The 24,144-nt window shown below is 35.1% G+C and overlaps 1 pseudogene; it reads right to left on the bottom strand.

Moving 5' to 3' along the window:
• Positions 1-1,427: 1,427 nt before the first annotated feature.
• On the bottom strand, positions 1,428-1,527 carry LOC117063099 (annotated as a pseudogene).
• Between the last annotated feature and the right edge of the window lie 22,617 nt (positions 1,528-24,144).

Raw genomic sequence — 24,144 nt, 5'->3', positions numbered from 1 at the left:
CACTGTTGGTGGGATTGTAAACTAGTTCAACCATTATGGAAAACAGTATGGCGATTCCTCAAGGATCTAGAACTAGATGTACCATATGACCCAGCCATCCCACTACTGGGTATATACCCAAAGGATTATAAATTACTCTACTACAAAGACACATGCAGACGTATGTTTATTGCGGCACTATTCACAATAGCAAAGACTTGGAATCAACCCAAATGTCCATCTGTGACAGACTGGATTAAGAAAATGTGGCACATATACACCATGGAATACTATGCAGCCATAAAAAAGGATGAGTTTGCGTCCTTTGTAGGGACATGGATGCATCTGGAAACCATCATTCTTAGCAAACTATCACAAAAACAGAAAACCAAACACCGCATGTTCTCACTCACAGATGGGAACTGAACAATGAGATCACTTGGACTCGGTAAGGGGAACATCACACACTGGGGCCTATCATGGGGAGGGGGGAGGGGGGAGGGATTGCACTGGGGAGTTATACATGATATAAATGATGAATTGATGGGTGCTGACGAGTTGATGGGTGCAGCACACCAACATGGCACAAGTATACATATGTAACAAACCTGCACGTTATGCACATGTACCCTAGAACTTAAAGTATAATAAAAATTAAAAAAAAATGTGGAAATTTTGTTCTAAGAAATAACAATAAAATTTTATATGAAATGAATGAAACATAAATATTTTCAAAGATTTTATTTCTTTGATTTCACCATGCATAAAATAGGTGGACTTAATTTACAATTTTATGCACCAGCATACAATTATTTTAAGAAATATGATCCATTACTTTACATCAGTCTGTACTGTATATTGTATCATAATAGTAAATCATCTATTTTAATTCTTAACTATATACAATTCTCTAATATGCCTACATTTTATTTATATTCCACCTTAATTTTTCAAAGGAAAATGTGTTGCATATTTTAAAATGAATAAATGCTTGCCGGGCACGGTGGCTCAAGCCTGTAATCCCAGCACTTTGGGAGGCCGAGACGGGCGGATCACAAGGTCAGGAGATCGAGACCATCCTGGCTAACCTGGTGAAACCCCGTCTCTACTAAAAAATACAAAAAACTAGCCGGGCAAGGTGGCGGGCGCCTGTAGTCCCAGCTACTCGGGAGGCTGAGGCAGGAGAATGGCGTGAACCCGAAAGGCGGAGTTTGCAGTGAGCTGAGATCTGGCCACTGCACTCCAGTTTGGGCGACAGAGCAAGACTCCGTCTCAAAAAAAAAAAAAAAAAAAAAGCTTTTTCAACTTTTTTCAAATCTTTACTATTGTGGTCATTTAACACCAACTTGGAGATTCAGCTTATCCAAACTTATGGTTCAATTTTACCGTGAGTAAAGATATTATAAGGGACCAATAGATCACTTCTTAACTCATTTATTTATTTATTTTTAAATATGGAACATTTTAAAAATATTTATGTCATCCTTGCACAGGGACCATGTTAATCTTTTCTATATCATTCCCATCTTAGCATATGTATGGCCAAACTGGACCTTCACTTATTTACTTTTATAGTACAAGTATACTTTTATTTAATATATGTAAATTAACACAAGTTAATTTTTCCTGTATAACACAATTTATACAGGAAATTAACACAAGTAAATATTTTACTTAATGTAATATTTTAATTAGATCAATATGAGATTGTTATATTTATAACAATTTTTTTATTTGAGAAGTAAAAACCCTCAAATATTGTTAACATCACATGATCAAACCTAAATATATATATATATATGCAAATTGAAAGCCGTTTAGAAAGTTAATATTTGACTTAGTATTTATTGAATCCCACTTATGTGCTAATCGGGAGTTAAAGTGAAGGAAAATAAGAATATTATGGAAACTACTCTAAAGCAGTCTAGAATTAGAGAAGAAATAGATATTTGGACACATTTTAAAATATGCTGTAAGTGATAACATACAGGTATGTCTACAAAAAGTGTGGGAGTTGACTATGTAGTCTAACTCAGTATTCTGGAAAGAATTTCTATGTAAAAATAAGACTGGAAAATTCATTTGTGTATATTGAACAATAATGTGTTACATTTGTTGTAATTCCGTTGAACAACTTAACAATTTTAGATTAGGGTGATTAAAAAACAACAATAAGAAAATCACCTATGCATAATCACTGTAACTTTATTTTAATCTCTGTTCCTTCAATACGTAATACACATATGTACTTATAAAGAAAGATTCAATAATATTTAGAGTGTGATTTCCATATCAATTTTGTAAAAGAATGGGAACACATGCCAGTATAAACACATAAACATCACATATAAATAAGTACATGTACCTACATCATGCCACTCTTTATATAGTAGTATGTTCTAATTTTTCTTTTTAAATAAAATATTGTTATGAGAAATACAGAAATAAGTTTGTAAACATATACTTAACATTCAGTCTGATCTAGACTTCATACCAATTTGCTTGTGTGATTTGGGAGAAATACTTGCTTTACCTAAGCCTTATCGTTTTTAATTAAGAACACAGGAATACAGAATATGCTTTCGTGAAAATTAAATGAAATAGTTATATAAATATTTTAATCTGAAAAATTCTCATTTTACTATTTAACAAAAATACAATTTTAATGTCTGCATAATAGCTCTTTATGTCTCTAAACCACGATTCATGTAATTGTTCACTCTTTGGCATTTATGTTTTGAATAATGGTCAAACATATTTATACATATCTATGCATTCTTCTTTGTAATCCACTTATCATAAATTCCTAGAAGTATTATTTGAGGGGTAAAAGGAATGTTACAAAACATTCTTTATGTAGAGATAGCCAAATTGCTTTATAGAAAGGTTGTAACAATGCTCCCAATAGGAGTTAATCTAATTCATCATGAACTATTGCTAATAGTAAATAGTTTTTAATTTTAATTTATATAGAGAGAGTTTATGAGTTTGCAAAAGGTATAATTTGCTTTCATTTTAATTTATTTGAATATTTCTTGTAGATGATTTTTGGTGAATTATATTTCTTTTGAGAGTTGGATGTACATGTTTTAAATTATTTTTATGAGAATATCTTCTTTTTCCTTTTAAATAATGGCACCTATATATCAAAGCTTCTAGTACCTGGTTGGTAAAAAGTTTTCAAAATAGTTTTTTTTTTTACTTTCACATATATATATATATATATATATATTTTAAAATTCTCTATGCTATATTTCACTTGCTGACATTGTAGTATTTTTATTCATTACTAATATTAGGAATAATAAAATTTCATCTTTATTTTTCTTTTTTTGTGGTTTCATTTTTAATATTTAACTTTCAAAGTATAATGGATTTAATTTTGTTTTAAGGTATGAGGAGGAGCACCAATTTATCCTTTTTCCATTAATAGTCATCCAATTTTCTCAAAAACTACATTGTTATTTTGCATGAATATGGGATACCACCTTGTGTTAAATTACATATACTTTTACCTGTTACTATGTTCCTTCTTTTGTATTGATATGCATGTCTATTTCATTGTCAAACTTGTTATTTTGCTTATAGTACTTTTATAATAGCATTTAACAGACAGTTGTTCAAGCATGCAATCATTATTTTCTTGTGAAAATTATTTTTCCTGTTTTACCAGAATTTTTTGTTTCTTTCACTTTGCATTCACTTTGACAGGTTTTGAATATTTCTTTTCTGGTGTAGGCAGAGGGTAATAGAGGGTACTCTTTAACTCCATACATCAATTTATTATTGGGATAAATGTATGCATTGATTTTATGAATATTAACATCTTTACAACACTTAGTGCTCTCATTAAAAAATAGGTCTTCATTTATTTCACGTGATTTATTTTTTACAGCATGGTTCAGGTTCATTGCACTAGTTATTCCCTCGTTAGCCCTGCCTTTCCCACGATTAACCCCTAATTATACTGGTGGACTCCCACACACTATATAGAGATAACCAAATTGCTTTACAGAAAGGTTGTAGCAATTATAATTCCTTGTGTCAGTTTATCTAATCTATCAGGTTTATTTAATTCATTTTGGGTCTCTACTGAAGTTTCCTCAGCTAAGCCAACTTTTCTTACCTCTTTCTGTCCCACGTCTTTAATAGCCCATCTTTTTCATTTGTTCTATTTTTCTTCATAGCATTTATCACTGCCAGAAGTTACATTTCCTATTTATTTTCTAATTTTCTCTACCATGGCATAACTCATATTGGCATGGTCTTTAGTTTTTTCAATGCTGAATCTTTAGAGTCCAGAGAAATACTAAGAACATGACTAGTATTCATAATTAATCAATGATCCTTAGTGAAAATTTGCATTTCATTTATATAAATCATGCAAATTTCTTTCTTATATTAATTGTTGTTAGTTTGATATTTGAAGCTAAGTTAATGGAATGTATCTTGTTATTTTATTTCCTATGACTACCTTAAAAAATTGCTCATTCCTGAAAAATTGTAGAGATTGGTATGAATTCTCTGAAAATTTCTGTAAAGCCTGATATAGCTTATCATTGCAAATACAACCAAGATTTTTATAAATGCTGATATAGAGACTGAGACAGAAATAGATGTAGAGATGTATATTTTACACAAAGATAAATATATAGATATTCAAAGAACCAAGTCACCCCAGAACTGATTTAAACTATTAAAATTCATCACCACCACATATTTCTGTATTTCAAATTGTTATGCAGTGGAACTTCCAAATGGATTGAAGGAACATAAATGCAGAATACTGATAAATGGCAGCACAGTGAGCAAAAAGAGGTAGCTGTCAGAGGAGCCTAGTGATGGCAGAGAGAAGCACTCTCGTATGACAGCATTATTAATGACAGAAAAGAATTTGTAAAGCATCTTAAATGGCTGCTCAGATGATTTAAAAATCTGATGATGGAGAAAACTCATTACTGGGGAAACATTATATATGGTAATAGAGATTGTGTCATTGGTGAAGAACTCTCTGGTCTGTATTCACCGGGAATTTTGGCCAGAAAGTTCAAGACCTTATGTGTTTCTCCTATCCTACGGTCTGTAAGATTTCGAGCCTTTGATGAATCATTGGGCTAGATGAATTTTAAGGTCTTTTCCAATTGAATACATGTAATTTTTGCAATATGAATTACATGTCATACATGCTAATAATTCTAAAGGAGAACAAAATAAAAAAGAAATCACTTTAGAATCCAGAAAATAAGAAAATATATTTTTTAACATTGAGATCATATTTTTCTTAAGAACCTAAGTTACTAATTGATAACAAATTAAATCTTTAGAAATATAATACTTTAAGATTTCGCCTGGATTATTAAATATGTCCATCACTATGTGTTAGTTATGCTAAGTCTAAAAATGAAATTTGTGTTTTATGAACATCCTTGGGAATTTCCTACAATGCCTATTTGTACACAAACTTTTAATGCATGTATGACTTTTTTTTTTTTTTTTGAGACAGAGTCTCTTTCTATTGTCCAGTCTGGATTGCAGTGGCAAGATCATGGCTCACTGTAGCCTCAATTTCCTGAGGCTCAATCAATCCTCCCACCTCAGTCTCCCTAGTAGCTGGGATCACAGGTGCATAACGCCATGCCCAGATAATTTTTTTATTATTACTTTTTGTAGAGACAGGGTTTTACCATGTTGCCCAGGTTGGTCTCGATCTCCTGGGCTCAAGCGAGGAGTTGGCCTCGTAAAGTGCTGGGATTACAGGAATGAGCCATCACCCCCAGGAGACATATTTTGATTTTCATCAAAAAATCTATATATAGTTGGCTTTCTTTATTAATGGGCTCCATATCTGTGGATTCAACCAACAGCAGATCAAAAATAATTTTTTATATGTGTCTGGGCTGGGCACAGTGGCTCATACCTATAATCCCAGCACTTTGGGAGATGAAGGCAGGTGGATTGCTTAAGTTCAGGACTTTGAGACCAACCTGGGCAACATGGCAAAACCCTGTCGCTACAAAAAATACAAAAAATCAGACTGGTGTGGTGGCACACACCTGTAATCCCAGCTACCTGGGGGGGATGAGATGGGAGAATCACCTCAGCATGGGAGGCAGAAGTTGCAGTCAGCAGAGATGGCACCACCACACTTCAGCCTGGGTGACAGCAAAACACTGTCTCAAAAAAGAAGTGTCTGCATTAGACATGTATAGACTACTTTTCCTGTCATGATTCCCTAAACAATACAGCAATACAGTATAAACACAGTTCACTGGTATTTACATTGTATTAGATATTATTCGTAATTTAGAGATGATTTAGCATATGTGGGAGGATGTGAAGATATGCACAGGTTATATAAAGATATTTGCCATTTTACATTAGAGACTTGAGCATCCATAGATTTCGGTATCCAAAAGAGGCAGAGACTTGAGCATCTGTAGATTTTAGTATCCACAAGAGGTCTTGGAACCACTGCCCCATTGATACTGAAGGATGACTGTACATACCAATTTGTCTCTCTCTCCCTCTCTATGTATCTTTCATAAAACATTGCTCAGAGCAGTCTGCTTGCAGCATGCAACCACAGAAGTTTCTTCTGTTGTGTTGGTGTGTGCCAATTAGGTAGTCACTAGGCAGTTGTGTGGCCTTTCCACTCTCTATCTCTTTCCATTTTTTCTCTGTTGTAAACAGTAGTAAGAAGATAAAGAAGGACTAAAGAAAAATCTATTCAGGGTACCACAAGCCTCCTGTGTATATATGTGTGTGTGTACATGCATCTGTCCTATGGACACATGTAATTTATCAAAGATTTTCAGAGCTATCTATGGTGTCTTTCCATTCCCAATTCTGCATGTTTCAAAGGCCTAATTCACTTTTATCTGAGAAGTTCTCGGTCTATCTTTTAAAAACCACTATTCTCTAATGCAAAGCTCATTCCTTCTAACACCTATTGGAATATATGCTTGCAATTTTATACAAGAACTATTTTGATGGCCAAGGAAATGATATATTTTATTTACCATTGGGGAATTTTTAATAGAACTGAGTAAGCTTTTTAGTTTTCTGGTGTACTATGAGAGAAATCTGTCAATTTGCTATACCAGTTTACCTTTCATATCCCATATCATACTTCTGTTGCACTTAGAAAATTCAACACTTGAATCTCAAGTGCTACAGATATTTGCCGAAGACTATCTCTAGAATCCGATTTTTCATACATTTTCAATGCTCCTAGACCTTACAATGCATCACTTTTCCTATGTACTCTATAATAATAGACTCTAGACATAATTGAATATTTAATTTACTTTTCACACATTTATGATGTGTGTGCCTTTGCCAGAGCCTCCCCTAAGTGCAGGCAATAAAATGTTGACTCAGAGTGGCTGTGAATTTTGGCATAAATACATCTGTGAGTTCCCTAACCACACAAAGGGATATGGCAGTATTCCCAGCTTGGCAGAACTGTAAACCATATGAATTGATACTTAATGAGAATGTCTGCACTATATGAACCCATTAAAAAGCATAATATCATTCTCTCTACCACCCAGGACTTTTCAGAACCAGATTATGAGAAACTGTGAGCATTATGCTACCATCCTGTGGGACAACAGAACTGAGGTTAGGAAGTAGCGTCTTCGATACAGAAACTCAGTTCACAGGAATCAAACCTCTATCAGTATCTGAAGGATAGGAGAAAGAGGGTACCTTAGAACAGGCCTGGCAAAAGCAACAGTGAATCTTACATTACTGGTAAATGAGTGTGGGCTCCAACAAGGCATTAACATACTAAGCAGGAGACCGAGGCATTGGTGCATTCATTCAAACTGGGTCAATGAGGCAGGAATTGCTAGAAACAAACAACTCGGTAAACATAAGGTAAACAATACCTAAGCCCGGACACGGACAGAGCTGTGAGCACTCTTTTTTTTTAACCAATAAATGAATTTCTTGCTTATTGCTGTGCATTAGGGAGGTAAGGTTGCTTCTTTAAATTATGCCTCTATTGGGAGACTAGAAATCATGAATATGAAACTATAGAAGGTTGTATTCATTTCTCATGAAGGGTTATAATTCTCACAAGTGCAGCACATGCATACAAGCCACTTGCTTAATTTAAATTGAGTTGATTTAGACAAGGAAAAGTCACAGCATGATTCAGAGACTGATGTTGATCTTACAGAGTTGAAATGTGGCCAAATTCTGATTTATTAACAATGTTGTAGACATCTATGCAATATGTTGACCTAACATACAAGATGAACCATAATTATTTATTAGCAAGCCCCATATTTGTTTTTACAGCAAGAGAAACTATCATAATTGCAGTCATGGGAAAGTATTTTAGACTTATTTTATTTTGAAAATGGTTTTGTTTTGTTTTTCTGAAGAATACTCAGTGTTTACAATTTATAATAACCTCTGAATTGGTTCACGGTCAATTATACTAAATAAAAAAAGGTAAGGTCAGAAAACAAGTGAAATTTTTCCAAGTATCACAGATTATAGAAGAGGAAGTCTTGACGGGAGAGTAATCAAAGCAGTCTCCTGCATCAGAATCACTTGACAAATTGATTAAACTCAGCTCCTTAGTTCATCTTTGACCTCCTAAACAAGAATATCTGAGAGTGGTACCTATAATTCTGTGATTTTAACAATCACCTCTTGTAATTCCTTCACAATGTGCACTAAAGTTTGAACATTACAGGATTGGAATGAAGAGAAGAGGGCCTGGAATTCTGAGGCTATTTCCTCTAGCTTGTTGATCGAAACTCTCCAATCTTTTATTAACATGATGATCTACAAAAACTCACACCCTAAAAAATTTTTATTTAATTTTTTAAAATAATTTAAAAAATTGCAAAATGTTGAAATATTAACATTGAAAAGCAGGCTGAGAAAACTTAAATTTTGTTGAATTCACAACATGTAAATGGTTTCCATTACTTCAGTTATTTCTAGAGCATCTCAATTTATCAGTATAAAATTTTAACTCTTAGCAAATAAGGTAAAAGAAATGAGACTGAATTACCTTTAGAAAGAACTGGAGCTCCAACCAGGATTATAGATTTTTATTCACAATGTGTAGCATCACAGCAATATTATTTCAAAATGCTTTGGGAAATGACAATATGGGGAATAAAATCACTTCTAAATTAAACCTAGAGTCTGACATTATGATGCACTGGGTTAAATGCTTATGTTGAATAGAAATATTTCGATATTATGTAACTACTCAAAATAAATTTAACTTGCCAAATAAAATGAAATAAAGTTTTCTTCAAAAATAAATTCTAGGAACATTTGTGACTGGACCTTCAGAGCATGCTGGGAGAGCACAGAGAAACTTACAGAACTGTATTTTATGTCTTCCTTGAACGCACCAGGGAATATCATATACTAAACAAAATGTATCCCTTTCAAATTCTATATATATGTGCCCTGTGCTTTCTGGTGTCTTGAGATCAAAGGAGATAAATATCAGTAAAAATTAGAAGGAGAATATTGTGGCATATGTTGCTCAGGTATACGTTGGAATAGCTAGGTAATTATTACTTTTTATTCTAGATTTTTAAGAAATTTACAAAATTATCTTGGTATTTTGGCAAAATTTCTATAATCTTATGTGTTTTTATTTTCTATTAAAAATATGTGAAACAAAATAACTTATTTATCATAGAATTTTTAGGGTTCTGAGTTGGACGGGTGCTATTGTTTAGTTCACAAATATCAAAGTTACTTATTAATTTTAACGGACATAGTTCTGTATTTCTAACCTAGGATCTTGTCATCCCTGTAAGCTGTGTTATGAATTTCTGAAACCACATACATTTTTTTTCCTGCAGTATGTATTTGTCACTGTTATAACATTCTTAAGTGCCTTCATTGCCTCATCACCCTTGCAGTTAGCCCAACTTCAAACAATTATTTTATACTATCATGCTATTTGTTCTATGCGGGAGTGGTGGTATAAATTTAATGTTCATGCTCTTTGCAATTAAAGAATTCCATATCTAAGTCTTACTTTACTAAAATCTTCTCCATTTAAAAAATCTCAGTTAAAATACTACATTTTCTTGATATTTTCAACGTAAGCTAAGATTAGCTAAAGTGGTATTACTTTAGCTGAATTAATTTCTTAATTATTACGTCTTCTACACAGTTAAGACATGACTGATTGCGTGTTATTTACATTTCTTTTTATCTGACGTTTTCATGTTTGTTACTTTTGTTACCCAGAATGTAAGAAGCATGAAAGAAGGATCCCCATGTCAGAAAACAGTAGTTGCTAAATAAATGCTTGGTTAACAAATATTAACTAAATGCTTGTTATGTTTACTATCATACAACACATTCATTTCTTCTCTCAAAAATGACATACTTTGACGAAGACGTTGTTGTAGGAAAATCAGGGTTCTTGTTTTATGACCAGGAAAGATTAGGCTCGCAGACACTTTGAAGGATTAGGGGCAGGATTTATTGGTGAAAAGGATTAAAAAAGGGAAACAGGGACTCTCAGCAAAGTAAGGGTCCTGCTAGCAGGTGTCCCGCCCCACAGATTGAATACCCAGTTACCATCCAGGAACAGGAGAGGCCAGGCTCCTACCCTTGCAAATGCAAACTTCTGTGACTCCACACCATTCTCCCAGTGCGCAGGCAGGATGGAGATTCTCTGGGGACCTTCCCACTTCGTACTTGGCTGTCTTAACACTATAAAAGCAGGTGAGGCCAACACGGGCTCATAATTTTGCAAAACTTTAGACGGTCTTACTTGATGCTCGTTTGTAAGAGTCTGAGCAATTACTAACCCTGCATGCTTTTTCAAATCGAACTTCTTAAGAGAAGTTCTAGTAAAAAGACATTTTACTCATCATCTTATATTTCCTGATGATTAAGTATCCATGAGTTGGTGTTCTAGGCAACCATCTGGTTGCTTTGCACTGATTTAAAATTTGGCATAAAATTTACAACAGTTAAATCAATAAGGGTAAGGTTATATTAGAATTTAACTAATCTGTTGTCCAGAGGTCATTTCTTGGCTGCCAATGTATTCATTAATGGTGAATTTCATGGGGAGGCCCTGTAATCATTTCAAAGAGGAACCCAAGTCATGAAGGGCAAGGGCCAAGGAAAGCTAATAATTCTCTAGGTATCCAATACAAACTCAGAGACACAGGTCTCAGAGAGCTCTAATGGATTTTGCTGTTCTGCCAGCTTGTACTGGTCTTGCCCCAGGTGCTACAGCTCCTTTCCCAAAAGCTTTATAAAATGATCTTGTGGCCTTTGATACGTCTTCAGGGAAAGAATATTTTCAGTAAATAATGAAGCGTCTTCCAGGTATCAGAGATTTAAAGGAAATCTCCTGGTGCATGGAAAAACTCAGAACTCAAAGTGCATATCTTACTAATGTTATTTAAGTATTAAAATATACATTAAATTATTGTCCATATCAATCACTGCACAAAGTGCTTGACAAATAAAAAGGATGCACAGTTCCTTCTCTTAAGAAGCTTATAGCTTAACTGGAAGTCAGATAAGTCTCCAAAAATTGCATAGTCGTGTCATAAGTGCTGTGATATAAGCCAGGAGAAGGACCTAGGAGAATATGTGAAAAGGAGAACAAACCCAATTATATTCAGAACACAATTTCTCCCCCATCACTCCCAGTATAACTGACATAAGCTGAATGAAAGAAATGCTAAGGAATTTGCTATTTCATCGTTTATTTCTGAGATCAAAATATTGGCCACATTTAAAAATCTTTCTCATGAAGACAAAATCAAGAAAGCAAAATAGTAATTGAGAAGCCATGTTTGGGCAACCAGATTCTGGGATGGCTTATGATGTGAGCAAGGTGTTTCTGGGTCTTGAGGAGGTAATGTTTCCCTGGAGAAATTTCAGCATCTGGTGGGGCAGGGTAACAAAGGGAAGTCCAAAGACACAGGACCTTAAGCCCTGTTTCTGCTTTAATCACAGTGTTTTACTTTTGTCTATTATATGGCGGTCTCATGTAAAATTTCAACTAAAGAGAATTTGTGTGTGTGTAGTAAAAAGAAAAAAAAGGAATTTCAGAAGCTCTAATGGAAACAAAGCAGAATACATTCTTACTGCTATAACTTTTTTCTTTTTATAATATAAATTGTATTAGAGGTTTACAATATGGTGTTATGGGACACACAGACATAGTAAAGTGATTATTAAAGCAGACTAATGTATCTATCATCTCACATACCTTTTTGTGGCAAAATCAACTAAAATCTGCTTATTTAACAAAAACTCCTAATAAAATACAACTTTAGGTCCTCATATTGTACATTAGATCTCTAAACTTGTTTATCCTATCTGCTATTTTGTATCCTTTGACTTACATCTCTCCATTTCCTACCCACTTCACCCACAGTAATCAGTTTCAATCTCTCTCTCTTTATTTAAGCTCTTTTTAATAAATATTGCCCACATAAGTGAGATCATGTAATATTTTAATATTTTTCTTTCTCTGGCTTATTTCACTTACCATAATATCCTCTAGATACATCCATATCATGGCAAATAACAGAATCTTCTTTCAAAGACTGAATAATATTTTCCTGCATTATAATTTTTTTCACTTAATATTTCCTGTGTAAACTCCTTAGCCTGCACTTCAAGGCCCTGTATAACTTGGCTCCTACCTGCCCTTTCTGAATCATTCTCAAAGACTTACCTTCCATCAATCCATCAGTCCAAACATGTAGGAACTCACTGTATTTCATTATTTTGTAGATGTATAGATAGTATAAATTTTCATATTTTAAAGCTTATCAAATATGTTAAAATAAATTCTGCTTTTGCAGTGCTGCTTAGAGGCATAGACACAGTTTGGTGTTTTTTTTAATCCACTCACACATAATTCTGTTTTTCACATAAATTATATTTAAAATTGTTTGATTTGGGATGGAACAGTGGTATTTAATATTTTATATGCATCATGGTAGGTATCTTTCTATCCATAGGATTTAGAGGTTAGGGTTAGTTTTTGTCTGCTTGAATGCTAGTGAAATATATTACTGGCGAGTCCAAATTCTTAAGGTCAGCATGCAGAGAAACTCTCTGCAATGAGACTTACTGTGCTAATGTAAAGGATGACATTATTATATTTTGGTTAACTGTTCAAGTCAATCAGTGCCTATACTTTGCATGTGCAGCTATTCAAGTTATAATTTTATTTTTTTCTCTCTCAAAAGTATCCTGCTAGGCCAGGCATGGTGGCTCATGCCTTTAATCCCAGAACTTTGGAAGGCAAAGGCAGAAGAATTGCTTGAGCCCAGGAGTTCGAGATCAGCCTGGGCAACATAGTGATACTCTGTATCTACAAATTACTTTTTAAAATTAGCTGGACATGGTGAAAGGTGCCCATAATCCCAGCTGCTCGGGAGGTTGAGGCAGGAGAATCACTTGAGCTCAGGAGACAGAGGCTGCAGTGAGCCGTGATTGCATCACTGCACTCCAGCATGGGTGACAGAGTGAGAACCCATCTCAAAAATAAAAAATTAAAAGTATCCTTATAGCAGTATACATCTTTGTTATGTAGATTATGTATTTTAAATGAAAAAGTACAAAAGTTAATACTTTCTTCAAATAGTTTAAAATAAAATTGATAAAGTCATTCCCAAAAATTCAAATAATAAAAATAGAATATGTTGGCATGTAGTATTTGCTATTTCATCTTAGATGATTATGATATAATTGGAAGATTAATCAGGGTATGAATATTTCTAGGAAACAAGACAGCCAAGTAGTATTCTTTTTTGGAATAAGTATAATCTCACTTCCAGAATGGCAGCCTAAGGAGCTCCACAGACCTGCTTCCCAGTAAAACAACCAGGAGAGGATTGAAAAGTGGCTTCGCAAAGTTCACATCTACTCAGAACCTCAGAATGTGACTTTACTTCAAAGTAGAATCTTTGCAGATATAATCAAGTTAACGATTTAAGATGAGATCATTGGAGTTAGGGTGAGTCCTAACTCCAACGACTGTGACGTCAAAGGAGAGGAAGGACACACACAGAGACAGAAAAGATGGCTGTGCAAGGACAGAGGTGTAGATTGGATCTATGTTGCCATGAGCCAAAGAATTTCAAGAGCCGTTAGAAGCCGGAAGAGGAAAAGAAGGATTCTCCTGGGAAGACTTCAGAAGGAGAACGGCCATTCCAACACCTTGATTCCAGGCTTCTAGCCTCCAAAACTACTAGAGAATATATTTATTTTGTTAATTTGTTAGGGAAGCTTTTCAAAACTAATATACAACCATAAGTGGGGAAGCTATTAAAAAATCAAAATCTCTGGAACTTGTCCGAAGGGAATTAGAAAAAGTAAACTAGCATTTATTCAAGAAAATTCACTAAATCTAGGCAATAATGGGGAGATTCTATAGCACTTGAGCCATGACCTACTTCTTCCCAGCTCCCTACATAATTTTGAGAGAAGCTTCACTGTGGGTGGTCGTTGCCAAAAAGATAGGGCTCCTTCTTTTTGCAGTCACTAGACAAGAGTTACGGTATTTCACCAGGACGGCCAAGCTACCAGGGTTTCTCAACTCATCCTGCTCCAAAAATCAGAGGCTAAATTCCTGTCAAGTGTGACCTAGATCAGGGTATCACTTCATCCCACAAACCTCAATTTTAGGGTGAAAGCTCTAATCTAGGTACAGCAGGTTGAGAATATTGAGGCTCTGATCACTTGTATGATACAGTTTCCAAAGTATGAGAAAGTTGGCAAAATCTAGCTCATAAAGTAGAATCTGAATCGAGCTCATAAATCTAGCTCTGAAAAAGGGAATCAAAGATTTTTTTTGCAGAAGGAGAGGACATTCACATAAACAGAGCTCTAATATTCTCTTCTATGGCTGACTTCATCAGGAAACAGAGTGTGGGAAAGTTACAACCTCAAGACACATTTAAAAATAATGCGTACTTTGTGGAAAATGATTAAGAGGCTCTAGCTCCATTAATACAATAAGCTAAATCATAGGTCACCTCATTTACCTAAGAGGATCAGGTAGACAAGAAAGCACTTCTTGGGGTCAGAACAAATCTCAAAAGCTTCCTACATAATTATCCTAGCAGGTGATGTTAGCAAGAGGTGAACAAGGAACTCTTAAGTCCTCATTTTCGCACAAAAACATTAATATAACATCTACAATTTGGAATAAAATAACTTTATAGGAGTCCCAAAATAAGTAAAAAATTATAGTAACCAATCAAATGCCCATAAAAAACCCCACACACACTCAAAATGGTCATCTATTTATCTATTTTGTAGCACTTTTACTCATACTTGCCACGCCTTCTCCCCTATGCAACATGACATTATCAAAAAAAAAAAAAAAAAAGTGCAGCCCAACTCATGCTTTTCTCCTTCAGTCTAGAAGAGCAGGACAAAAGTTAATTGCAGTGTTCTAACCGCCTGTGGGATGCCTGAGGGATTAGTTTCTGTTCTGCCTAATTTGGGGCTCACACGATGAAAGGCAGCACAGCTTCGCATAGCATGGATCTCAGACTGAGCAAAACCATGAAAGACGGTGGTGGGTGTGGCAGTGCATGGAATCTGCAGAGGAATGAGAGAGTTGGGGTTCTTGAGGAAAGAGATTAGGTAGAGAAATGCAATCGATCATCTACAACCCCGAGAAGAAGCTGCAGTGAGACTCTTCTGGATATGAAGACATTTAAAAGCATCCACATGTATGTGGGACACAGATAAATGTGCGTAAGTTAGACAGTATGCATCCCCAGAAAAGACTGGAGGAGACTGTGAGCCTTCATCCTGGGCTTATTCCTAGGTTCAGAACATGCCCTATTGATTACTGAAGGTCTGTCCCACCAGTCTTCAAAGATTGGGGGAAAAGGCTGTTTTTCTCAGACATGCTTTTTTTTTAAAAAAAAAAAAAAAAAAAAAAGATCAGAGGGTATGCAAGGAAACATACGACCATGGCTCATTCAAAAGAACAAACTAATTATCCAGAATCCATTCCTGAAAAAATACAGACAGGAATTAAGAGACAAAGACTTTAAAACTATGGGCCTAAATGTGCTGAAACACTATAGGAAAACACTAACAAAGAAGTAAAGAAAGTAATATATAAACAAAAGGATACTATCAATAAAGAAATAAAAGTTATAAACAAGAACAAAACAGAAATTTTGGAACTAAAAGATACAATAACTGAAGGAAAAAAACATTAAAGGAGTTCAACAGCAGACTCAAACAGGCATAAGAAATAATAAGTGAACTTAAAGACAAGTTATTTGATACTATTGAGTCTGAGGAACAAACACCACAAAAAGAAGGAAGGAAAGTGAAAAGAGCCTAAGGAACTTATGATGTACCAGTTAGTGAACAAATATATACATTATGGGTTTCCAAGAAGGAAAAGTAGAATGGGAGAACTTCTTTGAAATAATAAGGTACAAAAACTTTTCAAATTTGAGAAGACTTATGGATATACAAATACAAAAAGTTAATGAACTCCAAGTAGGATAATACTCAGAGACCCACACTGAGACACATTACAATAAAACTGTTAAAAATCAAAGACAAAGAGAACATCTTGAAAATAGCAAGGGAAAGTAACTTGTCATGTGAGTGAGCTTCAATATGAATTAGCAGTGGATTTATCAGAAGAAATCTTTGAAGCGGGATGATATATTTAAAGTGTTAAAAGAAAAAAGAAACATGTTACCTGATATTCAGTGTTGAGTAAAACAGTACTTCAAAAACAAGTGGAGAAATTAAGACATTCCTGTATAAACAAAAGTTGAGGGTATTCATTACCACTTAGACCTGCTGTACACGAAAGCCTAAGGATAGTACTGTGTCTGGAATTGGTGGGTTCTTGGTCTGACTGACTTCAAGAATGAAACCACCGACCTTCACGGTGAGTGTTACAGTTCTTAAAAATGGTAGTCCGGAGTTTGTTCCTTCAGACGTTCAGATGTGTCCACAGTTTCTTCTTTCTGGTGGGTTCGTGGTCTCGCTGACTTCAGGAGTGAAGCTGCAGACCTTCATGGTGACTGTTACAGCTCTTAAAGGCGGCATGTCCGGAGTTGTTCATTCCTCCCAGTGGGTTCGTGGTCTCGCTGGCCTCAGGAGTGAAGCTGCAGACCTTCCCAGTGAGTGGTACAGCTCATAAAGACGGTATGGACCCAAAGAGTGAGCAGCAGCAACATTTATTGTAAAGAGAGAAAGAACACAGCTTCCACAGTGTGTAAGGTGACTACGGGCTTTCTGCTGGCTGGCTGGGGCAGCCTGCTTTTACTCCCTTACCTGACCCCACACACATCCTGATGATTGGTCCGTTTTACAGAGAGCTGATTGGTCCATTTTGACAGGGTTCTGACTGGTGTGTTTATAATCCCTGAGCTAGACACAGAGAGCTGATTGGTGTGTTTACAATCCTTATGCTAGACACAAAGTGCTAGACAGAAAAGTTCTCCAAGTCCCCATTAGGTTAGTTAGATACAGAGTACTGACTGGTGTCTTTAGAAACCTTGAGCAAGACACAGAGTACTGATTGGTGTATTCACATACCTTGAGCAAGACACAGAGTACTGATTGGTGCATCCACGATCCCTTAGCCAGACATAAAGGTTCTCCAAGTGCCCACTAGACCCAGGAGCCCAGCTGGCTTCATCCAGTGGATCCTGCGCCAGGGCCACAGGCGGAGTTGCCGGCCAGTCCTGAGCCCTGAGCCGGCACGCCTCAGCCCTTGGGCGGTTGATGGGATCAGGCGCCACGGAGCAGGGTGCGGTGCTCGTCTGGGAGGCTCGGGCATGGCGGGCTGCAGATCCCGAGCCCTGCCCCGTGGGGAGGCAGCTGAGGCCCCGCGAGAATTCGAGTGCCGCGCCGGCGGGCCAGCACTGCTGGGGGACCCGGCGCACCTTCCGCAGCTGCTGGCTTGGGTGCTAAGCCCCTCACATCCCGGCGCGGGCCCCAGCGGCCGCTCCCAGTGCGGGGGCCTGCCGAGTCCACGCCAACCCGAAACTCGCGCTGGCCAGTCAGCGCTGCGCGCGGCCATGGTTCTCGCCCGCGCCTCTCCCAGCACTCTTCCCGGCAAGCAGAGGGAGCCAGCTCTGGCCTCCGCCTGCCCGGAGATAGGCTCCCACAGTGCCCTGGCGGGCTGAAGGGCTCCTCAAGCACCGCCAGAGAGGACGCTGAGGCCGAGGAGGCGCACAGAGCGAGGGCTGCTAGCATTTTGCCACCTCTCAGTACTACACGTTAAAATAAAAGAATGCTATACAGTAAGTCAAAGCCATACAAAAATATAAAGTTCTGTAGTAAAGATATATAAAAGAACAGTCATAAATAATTAGTATTGTTTTAAGTTTGGTTTGTAACTCCACTTTTCATTTTCTATAAGATTTTAAAGATATTTTAAAGTAATTGTATGTCTATTTTTTTGAGTCTACAATATATAATGATGCAATTTGTTAAATCAGAAACAAAAAGTGAGAGGAGGGCAGAGCTGTTAAAGACTGCAGTTTTTGTATGCAGTTGAATTTAAGTTGGCACTAATTTAAAATAGATTGTTAGATCTGGGATATTAGGATATTGCATATACTATTCAAAATAACCACAAAGAAAACACTTGTAAAATATATACAAAAAGAAATAAGATAATCAAAAAGTGTCACTAAAAACGCAAAGGAAGGAAGGGAGAAAATAAGAAACAAAATAGTTATGACATTGAAAAATAAATAAAATGGCTATAATACATTCCGAGAAATACTACAGACTAGAGAAAATACTTGCAAACCACAAGATTAACAGTACAATAGTCTCTAGAAAATACAAAGAATTTTCAAAACGCAACAGGAAAAAAGAATGCCATTTAATTAGAAAATAATCAGGCGTTTTACCAAAGAGGATGTGTAAATAGCAAAAAAGCACATGAAAAGATATTTGACATCATTTGTCTTTGGGAACTGCAGATTAAAACTGCAAGGGCAAATGTTGGTGAGGATATGGGAAACAGGATCACTCATACATTGTAACTGGGAATGTATACTGGCATGTCCACTGGCATGAAAAACATTTTGGCAGTTTCTTATAAAAATAAGCAAATTACCATACCTTCCAACAATTGCACTGTTGCACATTTATTCCATAAAAATACGTGTTTTCGCAAAAAACTATCCATGATGTTTTTATCTGCTTTACTCATTATATGTATAAACTGGAAACAACTTAGATGTCTTCTAATAGGTGAGTGGTTAAAAAATTATGTTATATCTATGCCATGGAATACTACTTAGTGATGGAAATGATTGTACTATTTGTTTATGCAGTAAATCATAATTCTCCAGGGAACTATACTGAGTAAGAATCTCCAGTTTAAAAAGATTATATACCATATGTTTTCATTATATTATATTTTCAAAAGACAAAATTGTAGAAATCATGAATAGATTAGTTGTTGACAGTCATTATTGTTATTTGGGAGGAGGTAGGAAGATGAAAGAGTGGTAAGTTTGATTATAAAGGACAATGTGAGGAATCTATGTGGCTATGGAACTGTTTTAAATATCTTGACTGTGGTCATGGATATATGAACCTGCACACATGATAAAGTTGTATAGAACTAAATACATATGTACACACACATAAGTACAGGTAAAATGATGAAAAGCTAAAGAAGGAGGATGAATTTTCTCAACATCAACCTTCTGGTTGTGATATTGCATTATATTTTTGTAAGATCTTACCATAAGGAAACAGTTCTTTGTATGATATCTTACAACTTCATGTGAGTCTATATTTACCATAAAACAGTTTTAATTTTTTAAAATTGATATGATTCTTCCCTCTCTGTTAAATTCTTATTCAATAATTATTATTCATTTTAGAACATACATCTTTCTTAGTGTGATCTTATTTTGTTTCATTGTATTACCTAATATATTTATATATATTTTGGAGACAAAAAACTTATCTTTGAGTTCACATCTCTAGTGAAAATTCATCTGTTTACTGCCACTAATATTTAAAATTTTTCAGTCACTTGCAGTTAACCTTCATTTATTTTTGTAAGTTCATTTCCCTTTTGTCTTCTGTACTACTTTTATAGAAGCAATGAACTTTTAATGCCACTGAAAATTATTCTAAAATTACTAGACTATACAAACATATACTCTAATTGGAAAGAGGAAAGTTGGATTCCCCATTCTTTACTTACAGTTAAGTACAACATAAGATAGGTTTTCTCCAGGACTAAAGAAAGAAGTAGTTTATTACTTCTGAGATACAGCCCACTGTAATGACTATGATCTAGGCTTTGGTACCACTGAGGAAAACAAAGGGGAGCCTCTTTCTTCCCCATTATGCCCCAGTCACCATTGGTTTCAAATTTAAGAGTAAATTGTGAGGCCCTCTGAGTAGATGGACAAAACCCACTTCTACTCATGCTCAGGGTCTCTTCAACCTTCACTTGCTACTTACTTCTCAGGTCAGGCTAGCTTTTCCTTGTTCAACTTAGGGAACTTCAAGGGAGTCTGTCAAGTCCTTAGAAGCCACAGGAAGACAATCAAGTTGCTCTTCAATAAGCTTTTTAAAATATTGAATTCCCCTGGCATTAATTTTGCACCAACTTAAAATTGGCATTAATCAAAAACAGATTCTAATTTTGTGGGGTCAATATTTATTGATATGGTTTGGCTATGTCCCAACCAAATTAGTCCCATTAGCATTAATTGAAAACTGATTTTAATTCTGTGGACCCAGTATTTATTTATATTGTTTGGCTGTATTCCCACCAAAATGTCATCCAAATTGTAATCCCCATGTGTTGAAGGAAGAACCCGGTGGGAGGTGATTGGATCATAGGGGCAGTTTCCCACATGCTATTCTCATGATAGTGAGAGAATTCTTATGAGATCAGATAATTTTATAAGGCAGTTTTCCCTGATCTTGTTTTCTCTCTCTCACCTGCCACCATGAAAGATATGCCTGCTTCCCCTTCTGCCATGATTGTAAGTCTCCTGAGGGCTCCCCAGCCATGTGGAACTGTGAGTCAATTAAATCTCTTTTCTTTACAAATTACTCAGCCTTAGAAAGTTTTTACAGCAGTGTGAAAATGAACTGATGCATTCATCTTTCTGTTCTTAGTTATTATTTTTTGTTTTTATATTTTGTTGTTTTGAAGACAGATTAAAATATAAAGGTTTATGCTATTATGTAGCCACCTTGCCTCAATTGTGAAATGTATTTGAATATGGAATAATCATATTTGGGATTTTTTGTCTTGGTTAAAATGCAGTACTCTAGTCCCTTAAAGGTTATGTAAACTGGAAAGTAATTAGATAGATGAGCATTCTTTGGGTCTGAAAGAATTAACATTTGCTTTTTGTATTATCTTAATTTTGACCATGAATTTATATTCATCAACATTTGATAAATGTTGTTGTAAAGGACTGAAAATAAGGATGTGTATTTTCCAGCCTTAATTTATTAATCATCTTACATTCTTTCACTTTATATGTTGAATAAAAACAAAAAAAGAGAAAACTTTGACTTGGTTGTTGAATATATGCTCTCACTTCTCAGACATTGGTACTCAACTTCATTCTGACTGAGGTGCATTCCTGCTAAAATTAGTATATGTAAACTCCATTCCCCAAAATTCTGACTTTATAGGAATTATGTAAAGTCAGAAATTTACCATTCTAGTGATAACCCTGCGGCATATTTTGAGATATACTGCTCAGAGGGAATCTTAGAATTTCACCATTCCTTTGTCATTTTACCCATCCAATAAGAAGAACCTATAATAAAGTTCAGCATAAAAAGGATGTCCTCAAATGTGTCTGGAAGAATAATCTCTCTTTAAAGATGTTCACATCCTAATAGCTGAAACTTTATTTGGCACATGAGACTTTGCAGATGTGATTAACTTGAGGATTTTGTGATAGGGAGGTAGAGAAAATGTAAGGGGAATGTTGAGAAAATATTCTGAAGTCAGTTGCATCTTAACAGTCCTTTCAAATGTAAGATTCAAATTTAACAAAATTTTAAAATTTTTATTCTTTATTCTCTAAATGATATCCTACAGAAAAATAAAGCTGAGGAATTTTCTGCAGCATGTGGTTGGATGGTTGGATATATATGTGTTTTTAGTCAAAATATGTTGTGAATTATGTTTATTAACTAGCCTTTGAAGATTTAATTTTCAACATACATAATTATAATCAACTTTAAAAACCTTTAATAAATAAACATATTAAGTATAATTTAATCTTATATTATCCATTTTTAATTTCAATATTGGAATCATACATTTGAAATTGGAACACTTGGGAACATAGAAAAGGACACAAAGGTCTCTAGATATGGAAAGATGCAAATAATATTTGTTTTGACTCTGACAGAGAAATACAATTTTCCAAGCAGAGATGGACAGCAGGATGTTAGACAGTCTCCTTCAAGACAGTCTGCTCATAGGCACAGAGCCATAACAGATGATGAGGAGATGGAGTATTAACAGAACAGGAAAATGTTGGTTTAACATAGTTAGGGAATGGGTTCTATAAAGTAAAGTGGAGATATAAGTAGGACTGAGACTGAAATGTACTATATGCTGTTTTGAGAAATTGAATCTAGCATATAGATATGTAGAGGACAGGAAATAGTTTATACAAAACTTAGTTGAGTTAATAGATTTGGTTTAGGGAAAATAATTAGCAGCAGTATTAATGAGGCAAGGCTTGCAGTAAGTAAATTCAGCTGAGAAGCTATTGCAGTGGCCTATGAGATTAAGAATTAGGTTGTCCTGGATGGTTTTGAGCTGAGAATTTTTCATGATTCTTTAAGTCTACAACAGTAAAAGGCATACCAGTAAATGAAGAGAAGACCAGTAAATTAAATCCAAAGTGTCTTAAGGAAGTCAAATGAAGATGTTCAATAAATAGTTAAATGTATCAGTTTGGATCTTCAAAATGAGTTTTATCATCCTATGGCTAATTTTAATTGAATATATTGTATTGGATACGTTTTGGTCTAAATACTGAATGAGACAACAACCTAATAATTCTCAGAAGAAACATTTGATGAGAAGATGAAGAAGAAAGAGATACAAAAGGGGAATAGAATGAAATGGCAAATAAAATACTTCAAGAAATAAACAGTGTGACAGAGGTCAGGAATAGAAAAGGAAATAAAAACACTAGTTTAGGCAAACAGGAATTGCTAGTTACTGTGGTAAAAAGCATATAAAGATAATCAGAAGGTAGAGAATCTAGATGTAATTGAAAAAATGTTTCAAACGAATGTATGAAGTGTAATATTAATAGATATCTCCTTAGATTTTTACACCATGAAAACAGCTATGAAACCACTGCTCGAATCAAGAAATAGTCACCAGCATTCAGTGTCCCCCTCAAGTTTCTTCCCAGTCAACATCATACCCTCCTTTCGAAAGTACAATGAGATGTCTAGTGCATGACATTATCTTCAAATTTTATATGAAAAAATCATATGATATTCATCTGTGTGTGTCTTCTTTTGATATTTTGTGATCATTTTTAATCAACGTATTATCTTCATTGATTCCTGTTTCATGTTTTTACTGGTTATGTAGTTTATTAACTTTTACTGCTTTACAGTATTTTAATATACAAATATACTACAGATTATTCATGCATTCTATTTTTATGGTTTTTGCACTGTTTTCTCTTTAGACTATCATGTATAATTTGGCCATGAGTATTTTTGTAAAAGTTATTTTGGTGCACATATGCATGAGGTATGGGTTGGTATATGAGTAGGAGTGGAACTGATTGGACAAAAGGAATGCTTATGTTATACTTTAGTACATCACACTGCAAAAAAAAAAAAAGAATTTTTACCAAATTAGTCAGACCAATTTACATGCCTACCAGTAGGGTATGAAATTTCTTCTTGCTGCATGTCCTTGTCAGACCTTAGTATTGTCAGTCTTTGTAATTTTAACCATTCAGATAGATGCCTGGTGAGATGTCACTATGATTTTAACTTTAATTTCTTTAATTATATCAAATGTTCATTGACAATATGGATATCACTTGCTGTGAAATGCCTGCTGACATATTTTACGCATTTTAAGAATAAACCTTTAAATATTAGAATAGTTTTAGATTTATAAAAAAGTCGAGATGA

The sequence above is a fragment of the Trachypithecus francoisi genome, unplaced genomic scaffold, assembly GCF_009764315.1.
Source record: "Trachypithecus francoisi isolate TF-2019V2 unplaced genomic scaffold, Tfra_2.0 Lachesis_group17, whole genome shotgun sequence".
Lineage (NCBI taxonomy): Eukaryota > Metazoa > Chordata > Mammalia > Primates > Cercopithecidae > Trachypithecus > Trachypithecus francoisi.
This window is presented reverse-complemented; position numbering and strand designations above follow the sequence as displayed.